At 41.3% G+C, this 21,109-nt stretch overlaps 1 protein-coding gene across 8 annotated transcripts in view; it reads left to right on the top strand.

The window, feature by feature from the left end:
- The window catches only part of SIPA1L1 (signal induced proliferation associated 1 like 1), a 406,115-nt gene that overhangs the window by 220,350 nt on the left and 164,656 nt on the right, over positions 1-21,109 (top strand). For 5 of the 8 annotated variants that reach the window (XM_030559661.1, XM_030559664.1, XM_030559657.1 and 2 more), the window contains one exon: positions 20,768-20,836. The exons of 2 other annotated variants lie outside the window; for them this stretch is intronic. The gene's annotated coding sequence lies outside the window, so the exon portion shown is untranslated. Of the gene's footprint in view, positions 1-2,656; positions 2,735-20,767; positions 20,837-21,109 lie in introns of those variants that run through there. One more of the 8 variants, XM_030559660.1, reaches the window with a different exon arrangement.

Raw genomic sequence — 21,109 nt, 5'->3', positions numbered from 1 at the left:
GGAGTTGCAGCGCTGGTGATGCCCTGCAGATGTGGACACTCTCAAAGTTGCAGCGCTGTAACTCCCTCACCAGCGCTGCAACTTTCTGATGTAGACAAGCCCCCAGTCTCCTTGTCTAGGCAGCCTTGACTAGTTTCTCCTCCCCTTCCCATCCAGTCCCACAAATACCTTGTTCTAATCTACTCCCCTCTCCCCTGTTCATCTTTTGTCACCTTTTTTCCACCCTGTCTGGGTGGTAGTGTGGGGTCACTGAGATATTATACCCTACACTAGCACGCGCACATGTGTGTGTATCTCTCTCTCTCTCACACACACACACACACACACACACACACACACACACACACACACACACACACACACACACACTCTTGAAGAGATAAATTAAATTATATCTTAGAAATGGGATGGTATTCCATATGTGAAAGTACTTATGTGGAAGAATCCAGCTATTTTGTACACTACATGATCATACCCTTGTTCTCACAGTCTTTGAGCTGAAGTGTAGATTTCTTCCATTTGAGTCTCTAAAGTAAATCAGAAGCTTGGGTGTTCCTGACAGCTTTGAGAATTTCAAAGAATTAGATTTCTTGAGAAAATGTCTTCTCCAGGTTTTGGATTTAGCTACTAAAGTAACTACATGAACAGATTTAGTATCTTTCTCCTGCTGCTATACCAGTCATTGTGGAACTTCATAATTAAACCAAACTGAGCTTCTGTTTCAGCTCTCTTCTGCTGCTGTTGTCCAATACACATGGAATTTGTTAGAGAGTAGTTTTTTATTGCCTGGAAAGGAATTGGATGGCTGCTACAGGCTGGGTGAAATATTTTATATTGTCATGAACTTAATACTGTATCTGCTGAATAAATCACCTTACTGTTTTGTTTTGTTTTTTCCTGATTTTTGTGCTATAAGCTAGCTGCGCTGGCTAGAGCAGAATTAATATATTCTGTGCTTAATTTACCTTTTGGTTGCAGTTCTGTCCTGCTTTCCTGGTTACCCTGCGAACCTTATGTACTTTTTCTGCCACTTGCATTTTTAAACTTATTTTCTGCCTCTTCTGCTAAAGGTAATAGGAGTTTTTCTTATTATTACTTTTGTTGTTGGTTTCCGAGAGGACCAATATTTCTTTGTATGTTGACTGAGTTGGCAGATCTTTGCCTAAATTAACAGGATGGTGGTGACTATTGTTTTGAGTAAATTACGCACCAGTGTTGATCTTTTCAGCACCTGATTGTTCTAGTAAATCTCCTTTTTTAATATGTGAATCCAACTGCTTATTCAGACCATAACTCTCTAAACAGTTGTGATGTTTTAAAAAATGTGCTGTTCTGAATTTGAATCTAACAAAATTTTCAAAATAATTATACTGTGCACTGCTTTTTTGTCCTGTGTTTAAAGTGTGAGTGATATATTTTCATCTCTTTTTTGGTTGTATTTTATTTATTGGGACAAAATGAATTCCTCTGATGTTAAACTTCAGTCTCTGTTGATAACTCAGGCATTTGTTGGAACAAACATTGGTTCATTCTTTGGCAGAGCTGGTTGATATAAAAGCCGTTTCTATTCATGCTTTACCATGGTAGACTTGAGCATTGTTGTAAAAATACAGGTAGCCTTTTTTTCTTGGAATATTAAATGTTATACCCATTTGCTTTTGAAACAGAAGATGCCATCAGTTTTAAAAGCTTTGTTCAGCACAGTGATCTGGTCTTCAAAAGATGCAAAATGCTCTTCACTGAGAATTACCTGTATGGATCTCCACTCCTGAGGGAACTGTATGCCCTGGTGTAGAGTTCTGAAACCATCTAGAAATCAGTGACCTCTGGGGCATGCTCATACTGTCTTACAGATCTGAACTTTGAGTACGATTCTGTAAGGGAAGGAAGCTTACATAATAAAACAAGACCCTTACCACCTGCAATTCTTTTCTTACTGCAACAGATAGTGAATCCCAAAACTATTGCTTCAATCCAGTTCTCTGCATTGCTGTATTTCTTAGTTTGTAGTTGATGGAACTTTTATTTACGCACGCGCGCGCGCGCGCACACACACACACACTTTGCTAATATGTTGGTTAAATCTAAATACTTGCATGGTTTTTATCTGTTGGTTATGGTAGATCTTGATTTTAAAAGATCAAAATTTAGCATATAATGTGACCTGTAAGATATGTACTTTCACACCAAGTGCCTGAAATATCTATGAGGTGGGCCCTCTGAAGGCTGCTCTGTCTATACTGCTTTTGTCACTCAGGAGTTTCTTTAGTGGGACTGCATTGGCTGCTTCTCAAGGAGGTGACCTTAACAGTCGTGTTGACTGGAACTTGTTCCGTTTCCTCTACTCAAGGGATAGATAGTCTGTTCTCTTTATCCAGAACTGTATCAAACCACCGTGCTTAAAAAAGAGGCTAAAGTGCTGACACATGAATTAAGTCATCAGATTTAAATCCTTTAAAAAAGAACTCAAATTCAGAATTGGGACCACATTTTTAAAGATTTGGTGCCTCTGTTTCTGGCACTCGAGAGGACTCATGGATTTGTGCTATTCCTTGCCTATGGTTGAAAAGCATCCAATGGATGTTAGACCTGTGGTTTCTTTGTTTCAGGCTCTTCTGATGTGGCAGTTTACTTGGTGCCTGTCTTTGCCTTGTAGATGCTGATAGATGCATGTGCCATCTAATTTCTCCTGGGGAGTTTAGAAGATAAAAATCTCCTGCTCTGTTCTCTTCAGGTTAGCAGATTTTCTCCTGCATTTTGGGAGGGAGGGACTTGTACAGCCTGGAATGTCCTATTATTAGTTATTTCTCCTTTTGTCATAGGACATTGGTTTGTCTTCCACAGCCTTGGATCTGTGACCTTAGATTCAATCTCAGGTCCATCTGTGATGTGATTGGGCCTTTACCTGAGCTCTCTTGCAACAGTGAGTCTGCCTTCAAGAGTTAGAAAGGGCTTATTCACCCTCTCCTAACATCTCAGATATTGGATTATCCAGGCCAGTCTGAAGAAATTTTGAGTCTTTCCCTCTGGAATTTTCTCTCACCTTGGAATCTACTATGATACCAATCATGCTCTTACTGGTGACTCTTACACACCATAGCCCATGTGCAGTCAGCCCAAACACTCAAGTAGTATTTGACTAAGAGAATCATTAGATTCATTTAGATCACCCTTTTTAAAGCATTTGAGAGAGAGAATAACATTCTGCTCTCTTTGGGATGCATCTCCTCCATTTATCAGCCTAGACAATGACATTATAAAGACATAGGAAGACAAGGAACACATTGAGGATGGAGATGATCCTTGGGTATCATGGAAGATGACCTTTTTCTTCTACCTGATCAGACAATGGGACTTCGGCTTCCACTTGTCTTTCTGGTAACTATGAATTATTTGCTTCTCTGGTAGAGGTACTGGATATCATACTGTTGTCAGTGGGAATAAAAAGTCACCCCTTCTGTTCAACTTGCTGGAATTCAAGAAAAATGGGAAGAATGTTTTACTGATCATTTAAGGGTTATTGGTATCAATCAGGGCCTGTGGTTTATTTCAGTTTTGATCACTGTTTTGGGAAAAGAGCAAAAGATGTGGTCATCTATACCAAGTGCCAGAATAAGGATTTTGAATACACTCATTCTGTTCCAGAATCCTGTCTAGTCTTACACGTTTTTTTGACAGTGATAGTGTGTTAGTGGATGTCGTGAAGTAGTAGACAATAGATCTTGATTTTTTTAGTAAGGCTTTTGACACAGTCCCTCTTAAAATTCTCATTCACAAACTAGGAAAATATGCTCTAGATAAAGTGTGTGCACCACTGGTTGAATAACCACACTCAGAGTAGTTATAATTGGTTTGCTCTCAAAGTAGAAGTCACATCTAGTGAGGTCCTGCAAGGGTCTGTCCTAAGTCTGGTGCTGTTCAATATTTATATTTATTATTAATGACTTGGATAATGGAGTGGTGAATATGCTTATAAAATCTGCAGATGATACCAAGCTGAGAGAGGTTGCAAGCACTTTGGAGAATAGGATTGAAATTTGAATGGATCTTGATAAATTGGAGAGTAGGTCTGAAATAAACATGATGAAATTAAGTAAAGATAAGTTTAAAGTATTACAGTTAGGAAGGAAAAATCAAATACACAACTATGAATGGGGACTATCAGGCTAAGCTATAGTATTGCAGAAGAATGTCTAGGGGTTATAGTGGATCACAAATTGAATACGAGTCAACAATATGACGCAATTGCGAAAAAGGTTAATATCGTTCTTGGATGAATTAACAGACATTAGAGGTAATTGTTCTGCTCTACTCTGCACTGGTGAGGCCTCAGCTAAACTGATGTGTCCAGTTTTGGGCATCATACTTTAAGAAAAAAATGGACAAACTGGAGAAAATCCAGGGGAAAGCAACAAAAATGATAAAAGTTTTAGGAAGTGTTAAAAGTGGCAGTCTTTAATCATGTGAAAAGAAGACTGAATGGGGACCTGATTACAGTATTCAGATATGTTTTAAGGGCTCTTATAAAAAGGACATTAATCAATTGTTTTCCATGTCCATCAAGTTTAGGACAAGAAGTAATCATCTAAGGATACGTGGCGGGTAGTGTTCAATGTATCAGGGATCGATTTATCGTGTCTCATCTAGACACGATAAATTAATCTCAGAATCGATGCTTGTACTCCACTTCAGCGAGAGGAGTAAGTGGAGTCGACGGGGGAGCCGCGGCGGTTGACTCACCGCCGTGAGGACGGCCGGGTAAGTTGAACTAAGATACTTCAACTTCAGCTATGCGAATAGCGTAGCTGAAGTTGCGTATCTTCGACCCCCCCAACTCCTCTAGTGTAGCCCAGGCCTTAATCTACAGGATGGGAGATTAAGGTTAGATAATAGGAACATTTTTCTAAGTGTAAGATATTTGAGTACTGGAATAGGTTACTAAGGGGTTTGTGGAATCCTCATCATTGGAGGTTTTTAAGAACAAGGTAGACAAACATTTGTCAGGGTTTGGTCTTGGTTTGCTTGGTACTGCATCAGCACAAGGGAGTGGACTTACTTGATGATCTCTTGAAGTCTCTTTCCGCCCTACATTTGTATGATTCTATATCAGAGAATCAAAGACTGGCAAGTCTGAGCACATAGATGTCCATAGCTCTCACTGACTTTGTTTACAGATGTAAGAATGCTCAGCACTTATGAAAATCAGACTTCAGGTGTCTCAAATTGGGCACCTGGGAAATTAGGAACACACAACTAGTGGCCACCTGTGAAAAATTTGGTTTAAGGGACTTGGCCAGAATTATATAAGAACTCTTATGGCACAGATGGCTATCTGTTTTAACCACAAAACCATCCTTTGTATTTCTGCAGCCCCTGCCTCATTCACTATTCTCCTTCCAGCTTCCTAAACAAATGAGACAGGGGTCCTGCAGACAACAGCCTCCTTCACCACACAATCCTGATTCATTCCTTGAACACTGTCGATTCAGTGCACTCATTGACTTGGGGGCATTACAAAGTTAGGCTATCATGTAATTAAAGACTCTGTTATAGTGCATATGCACAGGGGGTTGAATTAAAGTTGCATGGGTAGCCTACCTCTGCAACTTTAGTGTTCTTTGAATTTAGGTTTTAAACGTAAGTTTAAAAAAAGGCAAAAACACAAATTATATTATATGTAGTTAATGACTAGGGATGTAAAATAGTGAACAGTTAGATGGTTAACCAGTAAGCATTGGTCTTACTGGTTAACCGCCCTAACCGTAAACCCCAGCCCCGGGTTGGCCAAAGTGACTCCAGCCATGCTGGCCTGCCGTGGCAACCCCAGCTCCAGCCGCGAGAGCGGCTCCAACCCCAGCTGTGCCAGCCGGCCGGAGTGGCCCTAGTGGTCAACTGGTAAAATGATATAATTTAACTGGTTAACTTGTTAAAACAATATTTACATCCCGTTATGACCCTCCATCCAATCATGCATCATCAGAATTTTGAACGCAGATCTTTCAGCATTGCAGCACACACACACACCTATTACTAGGAAAGGGCTTGTAAAGCATAGACTTACCAGTTATATATGCAGTTCACAGTGTGCAGTATACCTGGCACAAAGATTTAGTAGGTTCTTTCTGAGGTTCAGCATGGCGAAGTGACTAAGAATTGTGTCTCACCATATAGAGATCTAGATTATATTCCTAGTTTGTATTAACTCTCAATGGGATCTGAGGCCTTGCTGAATAATTAAAGTTATAAAGAGCACAGAATTAACACCAGTCAGTAGAAGCAGTGAGTCTAGAGCTCATAATCTGCTGGTTCCCAGTCCTGTACATTTTCCTATAATTCAGAGGTTATTTTGGTCAGTGTTTGTCCCATGCCAAGGTACATTGTGTAGCATGCTGAAGCAAGATGTTGGATGTACAATATTAATATAATTTTGAGGAGTGTTGGCAGCAACCTTAATGATTTTGTGTACTGAGCAAACCATAAATGGGAAATAGTAATTTTTAGTAGCCTGGCCAAATCTGAGTAGGATGTCAGGGAGACAGGAACTCAGGCCCATCCCACATCCAGGTTTCAAAGTACTGCTGTAAACCATTGAGTCATCAGAGCTCTTTCTCGAAAAAGTGTATAATGAAAAGTATTAGGTAACCTTAATATCAGAGTTGTGGCTATTTTCTTTATAATAGGCACTGAATAACCAGGACTATAGCTCAGTTGATTTTCTCCACCCTCTTCCGTTGTGCCCTCTGGGAGTTATTCAGCCATTTCACCTGCATGCTCCATTTCTCATTTCCTGGTCTTTTTAAAATTGTCATCTTGATTTCTTGATCATTTCATAGTGGGATAAAACAAACAAGATTCACTGAGTCTAGCAGTGTTTTGTTTCTGAACCAAATGCTAGAGTTTTGTGGAAATGTATATATTGTGTGATATTTGGTTGCTTTGTTACAGAAATTTGTGGTTTAAGTGGCTTAATTTCTTACTGCTGAGAGATGCTTATTTCAAAGAGTAGCTAATTGACCAGTAAGACGTGTATCATTCTCTTGTTTGTGAAATTGATCTTTATTATAGACAGCTTTGTAAAAACAAACAAAAAAAAAACCCAACCAACATTGTCATCAGAGTAGATGGAAAAATCCTTAAATGAAAATTATTTTCAGGGACCCAATCATGTGTCCCCAGGCAACTCCTGGGCCCTTGCCTGGCTGGGAAAGCCATAGGTTACTGGTTTATAAGAATGGTCCTGTGCTTCAGGATCTGATCCATTTTTCCCTGTCCAGTTCCAGTTCCTGCTTGACTTGGAGATTTGGGATGAATTCTCTTTCCTCTTCTCCTCCTCTTTCCCCTCTCCCCTGATCTTTTTAAAAAATAAACGGAACAAAACAAACATCATTGAGACATCTGCTGATATGGAACCTCAGATTACTGCAGAAAGTCAATAGTGATACATTTTTAACATAATGATGGGGATGACCTTCATTGCTAGATATAAATATGATTGTGGGCCATAATTTTTCCATAAGGAAAGGGAATACTGCTTATTACTAGGGGAACTATTTCTTTCATAGATGGAAAGCAATTTTTAACAAAAGGCCAATGGCCTTCATTTAAGTTATTGTTATGATTTATTATTGTGTTGTTTTAGCATTTAGGAGTAGCTCTGTCAATTAATCACAGTTAATGCCTGCAATTAACTGAAAACAAAATTAATGCATTAATTTTTTTAACGTATTAGTCACATACCTCTGGGCAGGGAGGGAGGCATCAGCTATGGAGGGACCTGTCAGTGTCTGGTCAGGTGCAGTAACCCAGGCCACCACTGGAGGGCGAGAAGAGAAGAAGTGGTTCCTATCCGAGCCCTGGTAGAGAGGGAGGGATCCTGAGCCCGCCATGCCCCATTGACCCCAGCTGTTTCTCCCCTCCCTCCTTCCATGCTTCATTGACGTGGGCTGGTCCCTCGCTCCAGGGACACCCCTCCGTGCCATTCCCTATTGTCCTTGAATGGCTCCTCGCTCTGGGGACAGATCCCCCCCACACTGGGCCCCATTGCTCCCGGCTGTCTCCTTGCTCTGGGGACCAACCCCCCCCCCCACGCTATGCTCCAATGCCACTGGCTGACACCTCACTCTGGGGACCACCCCCTGCACATGTGCCATGCCCCCAGCTGGCCCCTTTCTCCTGGGCTACCTCTACATACACCTCTCCCCTGTGTGCTGTGCTCCAGTGCCCTCAGCCAGCCCCTCGCTTTGCTGGGCGGGGACCTGGCGAGCTCAGCCTCCCTGCACCAGCTGCTCCTCCCTTGTTGCGGAGTCCCTACGGTAAAATCCACCCTCCTTTGCAAACAAGGGCTGGCTCAGCTGAAGGGAGCCTACCTAGCTCAGTGAAAGGAATTTAAAATGAGTTTAATTGCTCTGTTTAACAATATGATTAAAAAAATTAATCACAATTAATTGCAATTTTAATCACTTGACAGCCCTATTTAGGAACTCTTGTCATGAACCAAGACCCATTGTACTGCCCCAAACAGCTTACAATCTAAGTATAAGACTAGAGAAAATAGATGGATACAGAAAGACGGGAGTATAAGGAAACAATGAGACAATATTGGTCACCCTGATAGTGACCTGTGTGCTGTGAATTTTGGGTGTGGTGGCATTCTAAAGTAAATCGCTTTTTGTTTGGGATTTTAGTGTTCATCAAACAAAATTTTACAAATATCAGGTAAGTGTTTGCATTCAAAAACTGGAAAAACATTTGGCTTTAACTATTTAAGCTGAAATTGACATGCTGGGTTTCTGTTTCAAGGTGAAGGGTTTTTTTTGGAAAAGTTAATCCAAAACAGTCAGCATTTCCAAGTATGAGGAAGGGAAAGAGATGCTTTACCCATTTAAAAAAAAGTTCTGATATTTTCTTTTAACAGCCCCAGCGCCCCGAGGCAGGATCTGGGGCTTGAAATTTGGTAGTGGTGGTAGCCTTCATATTAGAGATGTGCCTTTTGCCATCCCTGTGAAAATTTCCCCAAATTTGGCCAACTTATAGAACAGGGGTTCTCGACCTGGGGGTCGGGACTCCTGAGGGGGTCATGAGGTCATTACATGGGGGGGTCGTGAGCTGTCAACCTCCACTCCAAACCCTTCTTGCTTCCAGCATTTATAATGGTGGTAAATATATTAAAAAGTGTGTTTAATTTATCTGGGGGGGCACACTCAGAGTCTTGCGATGTGAAAAGGGTTGCCAGTAAAAAAAAAAAAAAGTTTGAGACCCACTGGATCTTGGAAAAATTGCCATTCACACATGCTCACTAGAGTAATCCTATTTTAGCAACTAGCCTCTCAGAAGATTCTGTCCTCACTGAGCATTCTTTAGCCTCTCTGTTTCTAGTGCTGATCAGACTACATCTCCACCCTCCTTGCAGATAGATTGAACTTACTCCTGTGTGTAAGTGTGTGCTTCCACCATCCTAATCACAGAGCTGGGACTGGAAGCCAGTGAAGTGGGAAGAGGCTGGGACTTGGAGTTAGAGGGAGAGGAGTTTGGCACTGGGACGAGAAGTGTAAGGAGTGAAGATGGGATTGGTTAGGCAAAGAAAACGGGACTGGGACAAGGAGTGGGGGGTGGGGTAAGAGGAAGAAAGAAGAGAGAGGAACTGGACAGAGACGGTTTGGGGGGTAGGGGCCAGAATGGGCAACCAAGACTGTGCCCACCAGAGAACACTCCCCTCTGCAGACTGGAATTGAATCCAAGTTTCCTGAGTCTCACCATTCCTCTTCTGTCAGCACATAGCTGTTGAACTCACTGGCAAGATGTGTTGTCATCCCCCTCTAGTCCTGGTCCACATGGAAGAAGACAACCCAGTATTGCTATCAGTTACTCCATTGGCTGAAATGCCCTGGGTCTGTGCAGTTCATCTATGGTTCCAATCTTGCTGATGAACCATATGGATATTAATATGATGCCACATATTGGAATTTCTGGGTGTGTTTTTCAGTTTGCTTTTCTAAAAGAGCTAACGAATTACAATGAGGTTGCCAGTGCACATACTTTATGTCAGTCTTTAACTACAAAATCACACACTATTTTTGAGTGCTTGACTTTGCAGCTTAAATGTTCTTTTAACTTAGTTTTTTTGTGTATGATTTAGGTTTAAATAGCCCAATACCCTCTACATCATCACAGGAAGGGAGCCCCAATTTGTTCCTCAAGTCTGACTTCTGCTGCCTCCTTCTCACTATCCCCCATAGATTCAGTATAATGAAAGTTCCAGTAAGACTATACAGTCAGTTAATTTTACGTTGTACAGTATACAATTAGATCACCATTTAGGATCAGCTTCAAGAAAAAAAAATTATGTCTAGGCACATACATTGTGAGTAAAAGCCTATACAGGGCCCCGTAATCCATGGAAGAATTATTTTTCTTCAGGTCAAATTATATGTGGTTCTGTGAATTCAAATATAAAAACCTTTCCGATTTTTAGATAAGCAGAAATGCAGATATATTTATTGTATATTCCATTTTAGAATGAGAGGATTTCTTAAAGAAACATTCTTTAGAAGTACCTAAATGAGAAATTAGGAATCTGTTAAATTCCTAGCTGCTGAATTTAGGGAATAATACCCATATTAAATTATAAAAATTGTCTTGGTTTATTAAAAACAATTTTTTGAACTGGTGCTGCTTTGCTGCTGTTGTTATTGGTGTTCTTCATCTGTTATAATTGCATTGAGAGTGGCCATTATTTCTGCTCCAAAAATAAGTGAACAGCGGAACTGTCACCTGAATTAAATGTATTTGTGCAGAGCAAAGGCAAGTGCTTTATTTGATACCCATGTGGATAAGAACAAAGGTACCAGACCTTTTAAGACATTCCTATTAGGACTGTAGGTTTGAGACCTGAAAATGTTCTACAAATCAGCAAATGCCAAAACATGCATCACCTAATTGCTTAAATCAGATCCATCAGTTCTTGTTCCTGCCCCACATCCCATCAGTCAATGAAATCTAAAAATTCTTTCCTTTCTTTGATTCCCCTAGCCCTCCTTGGTCTCTGTTGCTCCTTTTGCTGTTTGTGTTTCTCTGTCTTCCCTGGGATATTCCCTTCCAAAGCTCTGGAGGGGCCAACGGCATTTCTCCTCTCCCCTACCCTATGTTATGTGCTGGGAAGTGCACCAGAATCTTGCTTCTTTCCTAGCTTGCCGTGGAGATTTTTTCCTATGTTACTCTTGCTGCATGTTGCAGCGGGAATTTCTATACTGCATCTGGAGGCATGTCTGCCAGTCCAGGTAGGTAGATGTGCGCTAGTGGGGCTCAAGCTTGCCCGGTAAAAACAGCAATGTGTACTTTTGAGGTTGGTCAAAAGCTTAGAGTTTAAAGTACATCTGCTCCCCTAGACCACACCAGAATGTCTACATTGCTGTGTTTAGTGAGCTAACTCGAGTCTGGCTGGAGTGAGCTTGTCTACCCAGGCTGGAAGACTTACTCCCAGCACCAGTGTAGACATACCCTGAGAAGCTGCAGGAGATTAGGGAACCACTTGAGAGTCCATCCAGCAGAGGGCACATGAAATTGGTAACCTTTCGGGGAGACTAAACAGGTATGTCAAGGCCATCAACTTCCAGTTGGTCTGAGCAGCCATTATTGATTCATGTTGGAGAATGAGAAATTCCTGCCTTCCCTCCAAGCTTTGAGGCTCATTCTACAAAATCATTTCCATTTCTTGGTAGTGAGGAATAGAACTTTTCCGAGTTGTGAGTTGTATCAGTCAATTTTTATAGCCACTTCATCTCTTGGCCTCTGTTTTTCCATCTGTAAAATCAAAATGTTTACCTCCATCTTGGGATGTGGTGATGTTTTAATATTTATATAGTATTTCCTCCCATTCCATTTGAACCCACAATGAAGAAAAACAAAAATAATGAAATCTAACTGAATTCACAGAAGAACTTGCTACTGTTTTCTCCATTTGTTCCTCCCTTTCTAGACATTTTTTAGTTACCATAACAACACAAGGTAGTTTGTTAAATGCTTCCATTTTGTATTTTAGTTTCTGTGCAGCTAAGGAGATAGTCTCCCCCTCTCCATTTCCTCTTTATGTTTAAGAGCTCATAATATGCAAAATAATAGATGTTCTAACTTAGGCCAAAATGTGATCATTCTAATAATAAACAGACCTGTGAAACTTTAAACTGCAAAACGTAAGGAAGTACTTCATGTAGGTTCTCCCTTTTGTCTTTACATCATCAAATGATTTGGGATGTATTGTTTGTTAGTTGGTAAATCTGTGTTGAGGCCAAAAATATTTCTTCATTAAATTGCCCCAAATTTGATATTTTAATCTTTTTCAACATAGCTTAAAAGACTCAATACACTTGAGACTTTGGCAAAAATTCTAAGATTTGATAACATTGCAGTATCTTACCCTTCAACTACTTATACTGCACTGTCTCTTTTACCAATCAAAATTATACTGCAGATCCATTGTTCTAAAATATTTATCCAAAATAGAAATTCCTCTCTCCCAACCTAAGTTAACATGTTCTTCTACCTCTCTCAGTGCATGTTATCAGCTTGTGCCTTTTAGCTCTTTGGACAGGCACTGTCTGAATAATTGTATTGTACAGCAGTTGAACATGAGGGTGGTTAACAAATAATTTTGTTGGTATTTTGAACTGTGTGTTTGGCAACCCTTTGTGTGTGTGAAGGGAATGAACAAATGTGTACCAAACTTTTGTTTGTAGTGGATTGTTCTATAGTGGTTAGTGCTGAGCAGTTGAATGTGATGGTAGGAAATAAGCATGTTTGCTTTGTATGGTTTTGTAGTGAATGGAGCTCTGTATTGGCTTAATTTCAAATTTCTAGAAAGGATGTATCTATTTAGAGCTCAAGCCAAAATGCTAAGTTATTACTATATAAAAGAAAGCAAACACTGCTTTGATTTATGCACCATACCGAAACAGAGGGAGCCTAGAATTCATGCAGCAAACTGATGACTTAATAAATGCAATGAACATTGGGTTAGGTTATTTGATTCTTAGCTTCCAGAATTGAAATTAATGCTTTGTATATAAAGGTATCTACTCCCTTCAGCACATTCTAAAAATCTAATAATGCCATGTTGACTTCTGTGCCATGTTGACTATGTAGAAGTTGCAACACTTACAGAAAAACAGGTTTCCTTTACTCATAAATGTGTAAAATGTCTGTCATAAGGGTTCAGAAAAAATGCTTTGTTTTATCAAGTAACAAACAACTGATCAGAGCTAGACAAGAATAATGTCATGTTTTCTCTGAAATTAATGTATCATCCCTTTATGAGATTCAGACATTGTCTCATTGGATTCAAAATTTGTGATCAAAGAACATTCCAGGACTGTTCTATATTTAAAACATAACAAAAGGATTAAAATATGTATTTTTGCAGAGGACTTATCAAGGATCCTTGTTCTGTTTAATCTAACTTTTTCCACTTAATTTTTTGGTTTTAAGAATTGTTATTCCAGCATGTTTTATAGTTCTTGATATAGTAATTGAAATCACCACGGCTCCTATTTTCAACTGTAGCCTCCTCAATGATATTTTAAATCATGCTGAATAGATAAGCAGACTCGTTTTGCCAAGAGACATTAACATGATACCACTGCAGTTTATTTGGTAGTGCTTACATAAAAGTAAATGCTGAGGTATAAATAAATGCCTAATAGGTTTCTGTGGGATTGAAACATAAATAAATATCCTCTTCATAAGATACCTTCCTCTTTCATTTGAGGTTTATCCTTAATGAATTATCATATCTTCAGGATATTCATGGGCATAATTATCATCATGTCTCCAAAATCATTTTTTGTTTGTTTTTACATGCAGTTCTTCCAGTTGTAAAGATTTAAAACAAAGACTCACTTGGAAGAAATATTTGATAAGTATGAAGAGAATCAAAAGGTGCTAGACAAAATATAACTTTAAAAAAGATGATTTTTCTAATGTGTTAACTTACACATACCCAGAGTTCAAAACCTTTTCTTTACAAGCCAGGGTGGTTGTTTTTTAAAGCATTCACTCATCTCAGCCTCAGCTATTCAGTGACAGGCAAGAGAACTTAGTCTGGATTAAATAGAATACAAGAAAATTTTTTCTACAATATCACATTTTCCTTTGTTTTTATTGTCTAAAATATAATGTAATCGTTTCATGAATGGGGATAGTACATCTCTCTGTATTTATGTTAGTTTCAAGAAACAGGAGATGGGGGAAGAACAGACTAATACTAACAAAAGCAGGATGGGGGGGTATAAATTTCTGTATAGACAACAACTATGAAGTGCTTAATTTTTTTTAACCCTTCTCTACTCGTGTGTAAGTTTGTACTGAAATACTTTTCCCTGCTAAGGAAACCTTCCCTGATTCTAGGATTGTCAGTGTTATATAATATGATAATAATAAACATGTAGAAATGCAGCATCAACAGTTATTAAAGTACATCATTTTGAGTGAAATCCAGGTCCCACTGATGTGAGTGACAAAATTCCCAGTATCTGCAGTGGAGCTAGGATTTCATCTATTGTATTCCAAACCCTTTTTGCTTCTGCAGCAGACTACCACTGTCCATCTACAATCAGGTTTCCCATCATCTATGAAATCTTGTGTTCTATACAAATCCTGCGTCTTGGCAGGAAGTTAGACTAGATGACACTTGCGGTCCATTCTAACCCTGTCTCCGTGTCTAGAACCAGGATCTTCTATGTTCTCCATATTTGCAGGCTTCCTTTGTACTCTCCCAGTAAAATCAGGTTTCCCTTGAATCACTGCAATATTTTTCTCCCTTATCAGCCCTCTGATTAATTTCTGTCCCTCTTCACTCAAAGTCCCCTTTCCAAACTATCTGCTGCTATTTTCTCATTGTAAAGGTGCCTAGAATCTATCTGAGGCCTGGTCTACACTACGACTTTAGGTCAAATTTAGCAGCGTTACCTCGATTTAAGCCTGGACCCGTCCACGCGATGAAGCCCTTTTTTCAACTTAAAGGGCTCTCTAAATCGAATTCTTTACTCCACCTCCGACGAGGGGATTAGCTCTGAAATTGGCCTTGCCGGGTTGAATTTGGTATAGTGTGGATGCAATTCGATGGCATTGGCCTCTGGGAGCTGTCCCAGAGTGCTCCATTGTGACTGATCTAGACAGCACTCTCAACTCAGATGCACTGGCCAGGTATACAGGAAAAGGCCTGCAAACTTTTGAATTTCATTTCGTTTGGCCAGCATGTTTGCAGAGCTCATGCAGAGCTCACCAGCATGAAGTGCACATTGCCCGGCCCGTACTTTGTCATAGACTTCTCACAATGTCCCTCTTGTCAGCGCTGCTGTCGCCTCCTCGCCTGGTTTTGCGTGAAACAATTGTCTGCTGTTGCTCTGACTGAGGGAGGGGCGACTGACGACATGGCTTACAGGGAATTAAAATCAACAAAGGGGTGGCTTTGCATCAAGGAGAAACACAAACAACTGTCACACAAAATGGCCCCCTCAAGGATTGAACTCAAAATCCTGGGTTTAGCAGGCCGTTGATTTCACAAAACAAATTGGATCAATTTCTTGTTTTGATCCATCTATCTTTTACATCTTAGGCTGGCAGTAGACAGTGCAGTACGACTGCAAGCCATCATCATCTCCTGGGTGCTCGGCAGAAGATGGTGCAGTACGAGTGCTAGCCATCATCATCTCCTGGCTGCTCACCAGAAGACGGTGCAGTTTGACTGCTAGCCATCGTCCTCTCCTGGGTGCTCAACATAAGATGGTGATGACCTGGCTGAGTCACTCCCATGTCTGCCCAGGTGCCTCTGACCAATCTCACCAAGGTAGGCTAAAAGAGCACCCAGGAATATGACGACAATGGCTACCAATCGTAATGCACCGTCTGCTGCCAAAAGGCAATGAGCTGCTGGTGTGTTGCAATGCAGTCCCACATTTGCCAGCACCCAGGAGACGTACTGTGACGATGAGCTGAGCGGGCTCCATGCTTGCCATGGTATGGCGTCTGCTCAGGTAACCCAGGAAAAAATGCGTGAAACGATTGTCTGCCGTTGCTTTCACGGAGGGAGCGTGGGAGGGAGGGACGGAGGGAGAAGGGGGCCTGACATGTACCCAGAACCACTCGCAACACTGTTTTTGCCCCATCAGGCATTGGGATCTCAACCCAGAATCCCAATGGGCAGCGGAGACTGCAGGAACTGTGGGATAGCTACTCACAGCTACCCACAGTGCAACGCTCCGGAAGTTGACGCTAGCCTCGGTACTGTGGACGCAGTCTGCCGACTTAATGCACTTAGAGTACTTTGTGTGGGGACACACACAATCGACTGTATAAAAATGATTTCTAAAAAACCGACTTCTATAAATTCAACCTAATTTCATAGTGTAGACATACCCTTAGGTGGTTGGTGTGTAGTTGCGGAGAGCTTGGAAGTACTTTGCTGCTGCTTTTTTACAGTAGTTTATGCTGCTCCAAGTGCTTGTCTGTGCCTGTACACGAACACAAGAAGCCTGGGAAACAAGCAGGAAGAATTGGAAGTCCTGGCACAGTCAAGTAACTATGATGTGATTGGAATAAGAGAGACTTGATGGGGTAACTAACATGACTGGAGCACTGTTATGGATAGGTATAAACTGTTCAGGAAGGACAGGCTGGGGAGAAAAGTTGGAGGAGTTGCACTGTATGTAGGGGAGCAGTATGATTGCTCAGAGCTCCAATATGAAACTGGAGAAAAGCCTGTTGAGAGTCTTTGGGTTAAGTTTAGAGGCTAGAGCAACAAGGGTGATGTCGTGGTGGGCGTCTGCTATAGACCACAAGGATGAGGTTGATGAGGCTTTCTTCAGACAACTAACAGAAGTTTCCAGATCACAGGCCCTGGTTCTCGTGGGGGACTTCAATCACCCTGACATCTGCTGGGAGAGCAATACAGCAGTGCACAGACAATCCAGAAAGTTTTTGGAGTGTGTTGGGGACAACTTCCTTGTGTAAGTGCTGGAGGAACCAACTAGGGGCCGTGCTCCTCTTGACCTGCTGCTCACAAACAAGGAAGAATTGATAGGGAAAGTAGAAGTGGGTGGCAACTGGGATAGCAGTGACCATGAGATGGTCGAGTTCAGGATCCTGACAAAAGGAAGAAAAGAGAGCAGCAGAATACGGACCCTGGACTTCAGAAAAGCAGACTTTGACTCCCTCAGGGAATTGATGGGCAAGATCCACTGGGAGTCAAATATGAGGGGGAAAGGAATCCAGGTGAGCTAGCTGTATTTTTAAAAAGCCTTACTGAGGGCATAGGAACAAACCATCCTGATGTGCAGAAAAAATAGCAAATATAGCAGGCAACCAGCTTGGCTTAATAGATAAATCTTCAGTGAGCTTAAACACAAAAAGGAAACTTGCAAGAAGTGGAAATTTGGACAGATGAATAGGGAGGAGTATAAAAATATTGCTCAAGCATGCAAGGGTATAATCAGGAAGGCTAGCTGCAATTGGAGTTGCAGCGAGCAAGGGATGTGAAGGGTAACAAGAAGGGTTTCTACAGGTATGTTAGCAACAAGAAGGTAGTCAGGGAAAGTGTGAGACTCTTACTGAATGGGGAGGCAATCTAGTGACAGATGATGTGGAAAAAGCTGAAGTACTCAATGCTTTTTTTGCTTTGGTCTTCACAGACAAGGTCAGCTCTCAGACAGCTGCACTGGGCAGCATAGTATGGGGAGATGGTGAGCAGCCCTCAGTGTTGAAAGAACAGATTATGGACTATTTAGAAAAGCTGGACATGCACAAGTCCATGGAGCCGGATCTAATGCATCTGTCATGGCATAATTCCCCACTCTGAACCTTAGCGTCCAAAAGATGGGGTACCAGCATGAATTCCTCTAACCAGCTTAGAACCTGTAGCGCTGCCACCAACCAGGAATTTCAGTGCCTGGTACACTCTGGTCCCCCCAAGACCTTGCCTGGGGAACCCCAAGACCCAGACCCTCTGGATCTTACCACAAGGAAAGTAAACCCTTTCCCGCCACCGTTGCCTCTCCCAGGCTTCCCCTCCCTGGGTTACCCTGGAAGATCACTGTGATTCAAACTCCTTGAATCTTAAACAGAGAGGAAAATGCACCTTCCCCCCTCCTTCTCTCTTCTCCTCCCAGATTCTCCCTGAGAGAGACAGTAATCGTAACAGAGAGAGAAATTAGCCTCTCTCTCCCCCTGCCCTCCTTTCTCCCCACCAATTCCCTGGTGAATTCAGACCCCGTCCCCTGGGGTCTCACCAGAATAAAAAAAAAATCAGGTTCTTAAACAAGAAAAGCTTTTAATTAAATAAAGAAAAAACAGTAAAAATTATCTTTGTAAATTTAAGATGGAGTATGTTACATGGTCTTTCAGCTATAGACACTGGGAATACCCTCCCAGCCTAAGTATTCAAGTACAAATTAAAATCCTTTCAGCAAAATACAAACTTAAACTCCTCCCAGCAAATACACATTTGAATTCCTTCCAACCAAATACACATTTGCAAATAAAGAAAACAAACATAAGCCTAACTCGCTTTATCTACCTAGTACTCACTATTTTAAACTTATAAGAGCCTGTATTGGAGAGATTGGAGAGAAACCTGGTTGCATGTCCGGTCCCTTTGAGCCCCCAGAGTGAACAACAACCAAATTCTAAACAGCACACACAAAAACTTCCCTCCTTCAAGATTTGAAAGTATCCTGTCCCCTGACTGGTCCTCTGGTCAGGTGACAGCCTGGTTCACTGATCTTGTTAACCCTTTACAGGCAAAAGAGAGATGAAGTACTTCTGTTCTATTAACTCTTACTTATCTGTTTATGACATCAACCAAGGGTGTTGAGGGAGTTGGCTGATGTGATTGCAGAGCCATTGGCCATTATCTTTTGAAAACTCTTGGTGATCAGGGGAGGCCCTGGACAATTGGAAAAAGGCAAATATAATGCCCATTTTTAAAAAATGGAAGAAGGAGAGTCCGGGAAACTACAGACCAGTCAGCCTCACCTCTGTCCCCAGAAAAATCATGGAGCAGGTCCTCAAGGAATCCATTTTGAAGTACGTGAAGGAGAGGAAGGTAATCAGGAACAGTCAACATGGATTCACCAAGGGCAAGTCATGCCTAACCAACCTGATTGCCTTCTATGATGAGATAATTGGCTCTGTGGATATAGGGAAAGCCGTGGACGTGATATATCCTGACTTTAGCAAAGCTTTTGATACGGTCTCCCACAGTATACTTGCCAGCAAGTTAAAGTATGGATTGGATGAACGGGCTGTAAAGTGGATAGAAAGCTGGCTAGATCATCAGGCTCAATGGGTAGTGATCAACGGCTTTGTCTAGTTGGCAGCCGGTATCAAGCGGAGTGCCCCAGGGGTCTGTTCTGGGGCTGATTTTGTTCAACATCTTCATTAATCATCTGGATGATGGGATGGATTCCACCCTCAGCAAGTTCGTGGATGACACTAAGCTGGGGGGGAGAGGTAGATACACTGGAAGGTAGGGATAGGGTCCAGAGTGACTTAGACAAATTGGAAGATTTGGCTAAAAGAAATCTGAAGAGGTTCAACAAGGACAAGTGCAGAGTCCTGCACTTAGGACGGAAGAATCCCATGCACCGCTACAGGCTGGGGACCAACTGACTAAGCGGCAGTTCTGCATAAAAGGACCAGGGGAGTACAGTGGACAAGAAGCTGGATGTGAGTCAACAGTGTGTCGTTGTTGCCAAGGAGGCTAACAACATATTGGCCTACATTAGTAGGAAGATTGCCAGCAGATTGAGGGAAGTGATTATTCCCCTCTATTTGGCACTGGTGAGGCCACATCTGGAGTATTGTGTCAAGTTTTGGGCCCCCCCCCTACAGAAAGGATGTGGACAAATTGGAGAGAGTCCAGCAGAGGGCAACAAAAATGATTCAGGGGTTGGGACACATGACTTATGAGGAGAGGCTGAGGGAACTGGGTTTATTTAATCTGCAAAAGGGAAGAGTGAGTGGGGACTTGATAGCAGCCTTCAACTATCTGAAGGGGGTTCCAAAGAGGATGGAGCTAGGCTGTTCTCAGTGGTGGCAGATGACAGAACAAGGAGCAATGGTCTCAAATTGCAGTGAGGGAGGTCTAGGTTGGATATTAGGAAAAACTATTTCACTAGGAGGGTGGTGAAGCACTGCAGTAGATTGCCTAGGGAAGTGGTGGAATCTCCATTCTTAAGAGGTTTTTAAGGCCCAGCTTGACAAAGCCCTGGCTGAGATGATTTAGTTGGTGTTTGTCCTGCTTTGAGCAGGGGGTTGGACTAGATGACCTCCTGAGGTCTCTTCCAACCCTAATCCTCTGTGATTCGATGTGTTTTTGTTAAGTCTTTAAACAAAAATAGTAGTTAAACTCTACATATAGTCTTCTTCTCTTAGGAATTAGCATCAAGAAGTACTTATGAATTTCTGCCTATACTTAGTGCAATTTGTAATAGTAATTTTTTTTAAATATTCCTTTTTAAAAAGACCACCCATTTTGTTGTTTAAAGTAACTGACTTATTGTTGTGTTTTAAACATTTCCATCATCCTCTTTGTTCCCCTAGTGGCTTAAAGATTTTTACACTTCCATGGAAAAGGAGAGAAGCTTGAGTCTTTTTCTTTCTTTCTTCTTCTAACTTCATCAGAAATCCTATTTACAAGATGTCAGTTGATGTATTTGTCAGTATTATTATATATTTTCTCCTTGATATTTTTAATAGTCATATTCTGCTTTTTTCCCAGGTCATGTGATTCACTGTATGGATGCTGAAGCTTAGTTCTGTGTATTAGCCAACATGCCATGAAACGATAGTAAGTTTTTTGCCTTTTGCTTAAATACACTTTTTTGTAAGCTTTTTTTAGGTGCTAAACAAAGGCCTGTGATACTCATGTAGAATCATTTTGCTCCATGTTAAGTGAGAAGTTTTACTACAGTATTCTAAGATACCAAGCTGTTGAAATGGAAAACAAAAATAGCATTTTGTGCCATCGATTTAAACGTAAATGTGTTCAACTAGATTGGTTCAGTTTAAATCTGGACTTTCAAAGTAAAATCTGGACATTAGCACACCACAGAGTTGATTA

This window comes from Gopherus evgoodei, chromosome 4 (assembly GCF_007399415.2).
Source record: "Gopherus evgoodei ecotype Sinaloan lineage chromosome 4, rGopEvg1_v1.p, whole genome shotgun sequence".
NCBI lineage: Eukaryota > Metazoa > Chordata > Testudines > Testudinidae > Gopherus > Gopherus evgoodei.
The sequence above is the reverse complement of the archived record's forward strand: the minus strand, read 5'-3'. Positions and strand labels throughout refer to the sequence as shown.